This window comes from Gossypium arboreum, chromosome 4, assembly GCF_025698485.1.
Source record: "Gossypium arboreum isolate Shixiya-1 chromosome 4, ASM2569848v2, whole genome shotgun sequence".
In the NCBI taxonomy this organism is placed as follows: Eukaryota; Viridiplantae; Streptophyta; class Magnoliopsida; order Malvales; family Malvaceae; genus Gossypium; species Gossypium arboreum.
In genome coordinates this window covers 43194192-43202883 of record NC_069073.1, presented here as the reverse complement: position 1 = coordinate 43202883, position 8692 = coordinate 43194192, and positions in this window count along the sequence as shown.

Below are 8692 nucleotides of genomic sequence, written 5' to 3'. Positions count from 1 at the left end.
CTTTGATACTATTGTGATTGCATTGATTGACCCCGCTCTACTCACTCATATGTATGTGAAACCTTAGCATCCAAAGAAGACTCTACCGTTGAGTCTCTCGAGTTCGTAATTCAGTGTCAAACCCTTTGGGTCAATACGTGCTCGTTGATAAAGTGTGCAAGAGATGCCCCTAACAATTCGAGAATCTGTTTTCCGGCCGATCGATGCTTCTACCATTTAATGAATTCGATGTTATTCTTGGTATGGATTGGTGACCGTACATGATGCAAAGGTGGATGCAAAAGGAAAACCATTGATTTGAGGAGTGCAAATAATGAGGTAGTCCGAGTCGAGTCTCGATTTAAAAGGAGCGCCAATGATAATATCTTCTATGACCGCTCGGAGGTATGTGAAAAGGGTGTGAAACATACCTTGCGTATGTGTTTGGAAGTAAAGAGACGGAAAGGAAACTCGAATCGGTACCAGTGGTTTGTGAGTATTCGGATGTTTTTCCGAGGAGTTACCGGATTGCCACCGGTTCGAGAAGTGGAATTCGCATCGGTTGTACCGGTACTACGCCGATTTCAATAGCCCCGTGTCGTATGGCATTAACGAAATTAAAGGAATTGAAGGTTCAATTGCAAGAATTGACGGATAGAGGTTTCGCCGATCGAGTTTTTTCTCCATGGGGCGCTTTGTATTGTTTGTGAAGAAGAAGGACGGAACCATGAGGTTGTGCATCGACTATCGTCAACTCAATAAAGTGACGATAAAGAATAAATATCCATTGCCACGAATTGACGATTTGTTTGATCAATTAAAGGGAGCCTCGGTGTTTTCAAAGATAGATTTGAGGTCGGGTACTATCGGTTGAGGGTCCGAGAATCGGACATACCCAAAACCGCTTTTAGAACGAGGTACGGTCACTCTGAATTCTTGGTGATGCCGTTTGGGCTCACTAATGCCCTGCGGTGTTTATGGATTTAATGAATAGAATTTTCAGCCATACTTGGATCGGTTCGTAGTTGTATTTATCGATGACATTTTGGTCTATTCGAGAGATGAAACCGAGCATCTTGAACACCGAGGCTAGTGTTGCAAATCTTACGGGATAAGCGATTATACGCAAAGTTCAAGAAATGTGAATTTTGGTTGAAAGAGGTTAGCTTTTGGGGCACGTGGTGTCCGTGACGGTGTCGTGGTGGACCCGAACAAAATTTCGCCATAGTCGATTGGAAACCACCAAGGAATGTTACCGTTAGGAGCTTTTGGGGCTTGCGGTTATTACCGACGATTTGTAAAGGTTTCTCGACGATAGCCACGCCAATGGCGGCTTACTCCAAAAGGATGTTAAGTTCGAATGGACGGAGAAATGTCAGAAAAGTTTCGATCAACTGAAAGCTTATTTGACTGAAGCCCCAATTCTAGTGCAACCCGAATCGGGCAAAGAGTTTGTCATTTATAGTGACGTATCTCTACTCGGGTTAGGTTGCGTATTAATGCAAGAAGGTCGAGTTGTGGCCTATCGTCCGAGGCAATTAAAGCCACATGAGAAAAATTATCCGACTCATGATCTCGAATTGGCCGCCATCGTATTCGCCTTAAAGATTTGGCGACATTACTTATTTGGTGAAAGGTGCCATGTATACTCGGATCACAAAAGTCTCAAATATTTGATGACCCAAAGAGACTTAAATCTGCGACAAAGACGTTGGCTCGAAATGTTAAAGGATTATGAGTGATCATTGACTATCATCCGGAAAGGCGAATGTGGTTGCGGATGCCTTGAGTCGTAAATCGTTATTCACTTTACGAGCGATGAATGTGCACTTTTCTGTCCGATCCGACAATGTGTTAGTGGCTGAATTGAAAGCCAAACCATTATTGACACACCAAATTCGAGAAGCTCGAGAAAGTCGACGACGAGTTGGTTGCAAACGGGCTGCATGTGTTCGAACAAGGACTCGGAGTTTCAAATCGACGATGACGATTGTTTGAGGTTCAAAAGTCGTCTCAGTGTCCCAAAGAATTGAAACTCATTTCGATAATTCGAATGAAGCCCATTGTAGCCGAATGGCAATCCACCCGGGAGTATGAAGATGTACAATGAATTGAAACGTCGGTTTTGGTGGCATGGTATGAAGCGAGACATCTCCGACTTTGTTTCGAGATGTCTAATATGTCAACAAGTGAAAGCGAACATCGGTGCCTTGAGATTACTTCACCAATCACGATACCCGAGTGGAAATGGGATCGAGTCACAATGGACTTTGTATCCGGACTGCCATTGTCAGCAAGTAAGAAGGATGCGGTTTGGGTCGTGGTAGATCGATTGACTAAGTCGGCCCACTTTGTCCCCGTACGTACGGATTTTTCAATGGACAAATTAGCGGAATTGTACGTTTCTCAGATTGTGAGATTACACGGGGTGCCTATTTCTATCGTGTCGGATAGAGATCCGAGATTTACCTCGCGATTTTGGAAAAAGTTGCAAGAAGCTTTGGGTACCAAGTTGCATTTCAGCACCGCCTTTCACCCCCAAACCGATGGTCAATCCGAACGGATAATTCAAATACTCGAGGATATGTTGAGATGTTGTATCCTTGAGTTTAGTGGTTCATGGGAACGGTATCTGCCTTTGATTGAATTCGCTTACAACAATAGCTTTCAATCAAGTATTAAGATGGCGCCTTACGAGGCTTTATACGGTCGTAAATGCCGTACCCCATTATTCGGACTGAACTTAGTGAAGGTAAATTCTTGAGGTTGATTTGGTTAAGGATGCCGAGCAAAGAGTTCGAGTAATTCGTGAAAGTTTGAAAGCTCGCCGGATCGCCAAAAGTCGTATCGGATTTGAAAAGAAAAGATATTGAATATCGGGTTGGAGACAAGGTCTTTCTCAAAGTTTCACCTTGGAAGAAGGTGCTTAGATTTGGCCGTAAGGAAAATTGAGCCGAGGTTCATCGGGCCATATGAAATATCTGAACGAGTCGGTCCAGTCGCGTATCGTTTGATTTTGCCCCCTGAACTTGAAAGGATTCACAACGTCTTCCATGTTTCGATGCTTCGACGCTATAGATCCGATCCATCGCACGTGATTAGTCCATCAGAAATTGAAATTCAAGCTAATATGAGTTATGAGGAAGAACCGATTCGTATCCTATCACGAAGTGAAAGAGTTATAAACAAGCGGGTTCCGCTAGTGAAAGTGTTATGGCTCAAGCACGGATAGAAGAAGCTACTTGGGAGACCGAGAACTCTATGAAAGAACGATATCCAAACCTATTTACGGTAAGATTTTCGGGACGAAAATTTCTTAAGTGGGGAGAGTTGTAACACCCAAAATTGACCCTAGTCGGAATGTGGTTTCGGGACCACAAAACCGAGGCATAAAAATAATTAAAATTTATTTTGATGCCTATAATATGTGTGTGCTCATGTATGACATTTTATGATGATTGATTTAGTGTTATAAAGGTGAATTTCACTAGAAAGGACTTGTGTGAGAAAATTTAGAATTGAGATAGGCAAATGTGGAAGTGGTCTATTGATGCACACTAGGAAATGTTGTCCTTGCATGTCAAATTCCCCAAATTTGACTATAGTGGCCGCCAAGGTGGCCATGATGGGCAAGGAAAACATGTTTCCAACATGTTTGGCTAGTGAGTTATGTAGGAAGTATTATAATAAAATAAGCATAAAAAATGAAAAAAAAAGAGAAAGATGAGCTTGGATGCCCTTGTTGCCGTGAGTGTGGAGAAAGAAAGAAGAATTTTTGTTCATCATTTTCATTTCCTTTGGGCTGAAAATTCTAAGGAGGAAGGAAGGAATTCTTGTTTCATGTTGGTTTGGAAGAGGTTTAGGAGGAGGTTTGGCCATACTTGTACCTAGATTAAGGTAAGTTTGATGTTTTGCCATGAGATTCATGTATATTTTAGTTGCTAGCTTGATGTTCTTGTTAGCCCATGGTCCAAATCTTTGTTATGTCATGGGAATGAAATTCGGCCAAAGTGAATATGGTGTTAATGCCATTGCATGCTAAATATCAAGCTTGATAATGATTCATGTGATGGTAGATTGAGGATTCTTAGATTTTCTTTTAGCATTTTTGAATGAGATACTAAGTTCTTTGTTTAACCATGACCAAATTGAAACGGTATGGTGTTGTGGTATTCGGCCATGTTGTATCCATAAGTATGATTCATGCATGTTGCATGGTAAGTAAGATTTAAGCTTTGGATATGTGTGTATATTTGGATATAAGCCACTTGAGAATTCGGCCATTGCACCTACATGTATACTATTTTAAGGTGTCTATTTGCTTGTGATGTTGTTTCGGTTATGAAATAAATGAGAGATGTGTATAGAACTACAATATGTAATGCGTTAATTAGGAAAATGTATGCTGTTTTTTTGTGTAGTATTAGTGTAAAATTAGCCTCCACATAGACATGCATATTCGCCAAAGGAAGTAGATTGGTGTGCATGTATTCGGTTAGAGGCAACCATATTGAAGCCTTATCTTGGCTTAGATTGTTGACCAAATGGGTAATAAGTGAGGATGGTTGCGAATATACAAACATACATATGCATGTGTAATTGAATTATGAATGTTTAGCAAGAGGGTTAAACTAGTTGATTTATTGATTAAGCTCAAGGAGTTAAAGAAGGAGAATCAAGCAAGGGAAAGACGAAGGTCATCGAGTAGCCGACTTGGACTGTTTTACCCAACACAAGGTAAGTCATTAAGCGTATATTTGGTGTTGATTTAAATGATCAATATATATATGCAAATGTGTTTAAATGAGTTGGTGTGTAAATGGAAATGTATGTGTATGGAATGATGCCATTGTTGAATGTATAAAGGCAGCAAAATACATAAGGTATTGGTCTCGGCACTAAGTGTGCGGGTATAAATGGACACGGTGACAAGATTGGCACTAAGTGTGCGGGTTTAAAATTGTACAGCACTAAGTGTGCGAGTTTGATTATATAGCACTAAGTGTGCGAGTTGAATACATATAGCACTAAGTGTGCGGATTCACTATATGTTCTTGCATTACAATTGGCACTGAGTGTGCGACATTATTGAGCTAATCCGGACAGCGGATCGGGTAAGTACCTCGAGCTCTTGACGAATAGAAAATATGTTCATGCTCGGGGTTGAATTTGGTAAGCCTTAAATCTATGTGATGATTGAAATTGTATGGTTGTGGTGGAAAATGAGTTAATGTGTAAAAATGCTTCGATTATCTTGTTGTGTAGAATATGAAATGTGGATGTATGACTTGGTACGAGATTGGACCGAAAGGTCCGAGGTATTATGGTATAGATTCGATATGGACGAGTACCTAGCCTCATTTGTTGTACATGTAGTAGTAACTTTATCAGTGGATTGACGAATGCTTATGACTTACTGAGTTGTAAACTCACTCGGTGTTTTCTTGTCAACCATTTTAGGTCTCTTGGACTCGTATTGTTGCGTGCTCGGAACCGTCGTTGAAGTCATCACACCGGCTGAAATCTTGTGGTATTGTTTTTTGTTGTTGAAGAACATTTGGCATGTATAGGCTATTATATTTTGTCGAATTGTGGGTTGTAAACTTTAAGCCATGTGAAAATGGCCTATGTGGTCGTCGAGTGGGATGCTAGAACCTATAGCCACGAGTCTTAGAAACTCAAATTTTGTTAAGGTGGCCATAATTTGTGTCATGTATGATGGATGATTAAGGCCAAGGAAAAATTCATGAAATTGGCATAGTCTACTGCAGTAACTGTTGCGGACAGCAGCAGTGAGATGAGATTGAAAAATCACTAAAAATAGTAGAAGTAGAATTAAATAGTGAGTAAATTATGGAACTGAACCTTGATGAATCTATTTTTATATGGACGAAACGAAACGACCATATGAGCAGTATACTGGGAAATATTAAAGTTCTCGTGAGACAGGGCCAGAACGATTTCTGGGTCCCCTGTCGCGACTTTGAAAATTTACCATAAATTATCCAGAAAGAATTAGGAGTCATGCCTTATATGTACAGATTCCATTTTGAGTCTAATTTCATTAGAAACAAACGGCACCAGTATTAAAGCCCTGTACAGAAAGATATTCAAGTTGTAACGCGCGGAGGTCAGAGCAGTCGATCCCTGTAACATGGGTGACTTTAACTAATAAACTGTACCAATTGGCCCAACCAAAATTCTAAAATAAATCCATGGATGGGTATATGAGTCTAAATTCAGGAAAATTTACGAAACCAGTTTCGAGTTTTGGAACTCGAGATATGATTTTAAGGCGACGGTGACGCAGTTTTCCAGCCTGTCCAGAAATGCCAAATTGGTCGGTACTTTAAGAGGATTTGTCTCGTTAACCCCTCGTGTCCGACACCGGCGTCGGTCACGAGTTAGGGGTGTTACAACAAGAAAAATTAAATATCTGATACAATGAACGAGATTGGATTCCGTTCAATTTTATCTCCCTGGTAATGTTTCAAGCGTTGAGCATTAACTTGAAAATTACCTCCATTACCTTGAAGTTCAACAATTCCGTACGGATAGACTCGTTGAATCATAAATGGACCGAACCAACGTGATTTTAACTTACCTGGAAAGAACTTTAATCTGGAATTAAATAACAAAACTGGCTGACCTACTTCGAATTCATGAACTCGAATGTGCTTGTCATGCCATTTTTTAAGTCTCTCATTGAGTAATTTGGCATATTCGTATAAGAACATTCAAAATTATTCTAACTCATTGATGTGGAGCATCTGTTTCTCTTTAGCAAGCTTAAGATCCAAGTTGAGTTGTTAGAAAGCCTCGTAAGCTTTGTGTTCTAACTCCAAGGGTAGATGGCAGGCTTTCCCAAAGACTAACCTATAGGGTGACATCCTTAAAGGTGTCTTGTCTGTTGTCCTGTAAGCCCATAAAGCATCATCCAGTCTTTTGGACCAATCTCGTCGGTTTGGGCAAACTACCTTCTCAAGGATGCCTTTGATCTCCTTGTTTGCCAGTTTAGGTTGCCCATTCGTCTACGGATGGTAAGCTGAGGCAACCTTGTGCTTGACTCCATGTTTGTCAAATAACCATTTCAACCACTTGTTCACAAAATAGGACCCTTCACAACTGATAATGGCTCTTGGGGTTTCAAACCTTGTGAACACATGCTTCTGCAGAAACTTCATCACAACCTTAGCATCATTTGTCGGATATGCCTCTGCCTTAACCCACTTAGGCACATAGTCTACTGCTACTAATATGTACTTGTGACCAAAAGACGGAGGGAAAGGACCAAGAAAGTCAATACTCCAAACATCAAATAATTCTACCTCAATGATGTTTGTTCGAGGCATCTCATTTCTGTTAGTGATATTTTTGAACCTTTGGCATCAATCACAACTCTTTATGTAAGCATATACGTCTTTGAATAGTGTTGGCCAAAAGAATCTGGCTTGCAATACATTGGTTGCAGTATGTGCACCTCCGAAGTGTCCCCCACTTGGAGTTGAGTGACAATGGTATAAAATCTTATGTACTTCATCTTCTGCCATGCATCTCATGATCATTTGATCTGCATATTTTTTAAACAGGTATGGTTCTTCCTAGAAATAGTACTTCACATCGTGAAGAAAATTTTTCTTTTGATGATACGTCTTATCAATCGACATCAACCTACAAGCTAAAAAGTTAGCAATATCAGCAAACCAAGAGGTATTATGGACATGATTTACCTTCAGTATATGTTCATCTGGAAATGTTTCCTAAATGGGTATAAGTGGAGAATTCCCTTCTTGCGGCTTTAATCTAGACAAGTGATCTGCTACTTAGTTTTCTACTCCCTTTCGATCTTGAATTTCTAAATCAAACTCTTGAAGTAGAAGTACCCATAGGATCAGTCTCGGCTTAGCGTCTTTCTTTGCAAGCAAATACTTAATCGCCGAGTGGTCTGTATAGATAGTCACCTTGGTACCTACAAGATAAGATCGAAAGTTGTCAAAAACAAACATAAGAGTAAGTAACTCTTTCTCTGTTACCCTATAATTCCTTTAAGCTCCTATCAAAGTTTAACTTGCATAGTTGTAATGCCCCAAATCCTGAAAACCCTTGCTAAATTTATTTTTGTGTGTTTGTGTCAGGGATGTATGTCTGATTTAGCAGTTTAGTGCTCTAGGAGTGTTTGGGAAGTCATGGGTTCAAGCCTTAGCTTGAGCAAAATTTTTTCTCCTACTTGAATAAACCCTTGTCTCCAGCTGGTAGACTCTTTAATTAATGTGAGTAAAGCATGACTTAAAAAGCCTGCTTGCTTAGTGGTAAGTGGCGTGTGGAGTGAGCAAGGGGGTCTGAAATTCAAATCCCTGTTTCTGCTTATGGAGATTATTTTTACTAGTGGCCATGAGAGGAGGTTGTGTTTGACCGAAACACTAAAGGTTTGAAAAAATTTGAATGGAGTTGTTGGTAGCTAAATCTGAGGAGATAGAAGGGAGAAATTAAGGAGAATATCGAGCAAGTTTGAATTTGGTGAAGAGTCATGCCGGGTTTGAACTCAGGCACTTAGTGTTCGGTTGTGTGGAGGTGTGAAGGGGTGTTTAGTGTGTTGAAGACTAACCAATTATGTGGAGTTCTTTTGGTCAAATTCGGCTATAGGCTTTGGGTGCTGATTTGTGTTAGCTAACAAAAGGTTAACTTCATTTTTAATATTCGTGTTGGCACATTT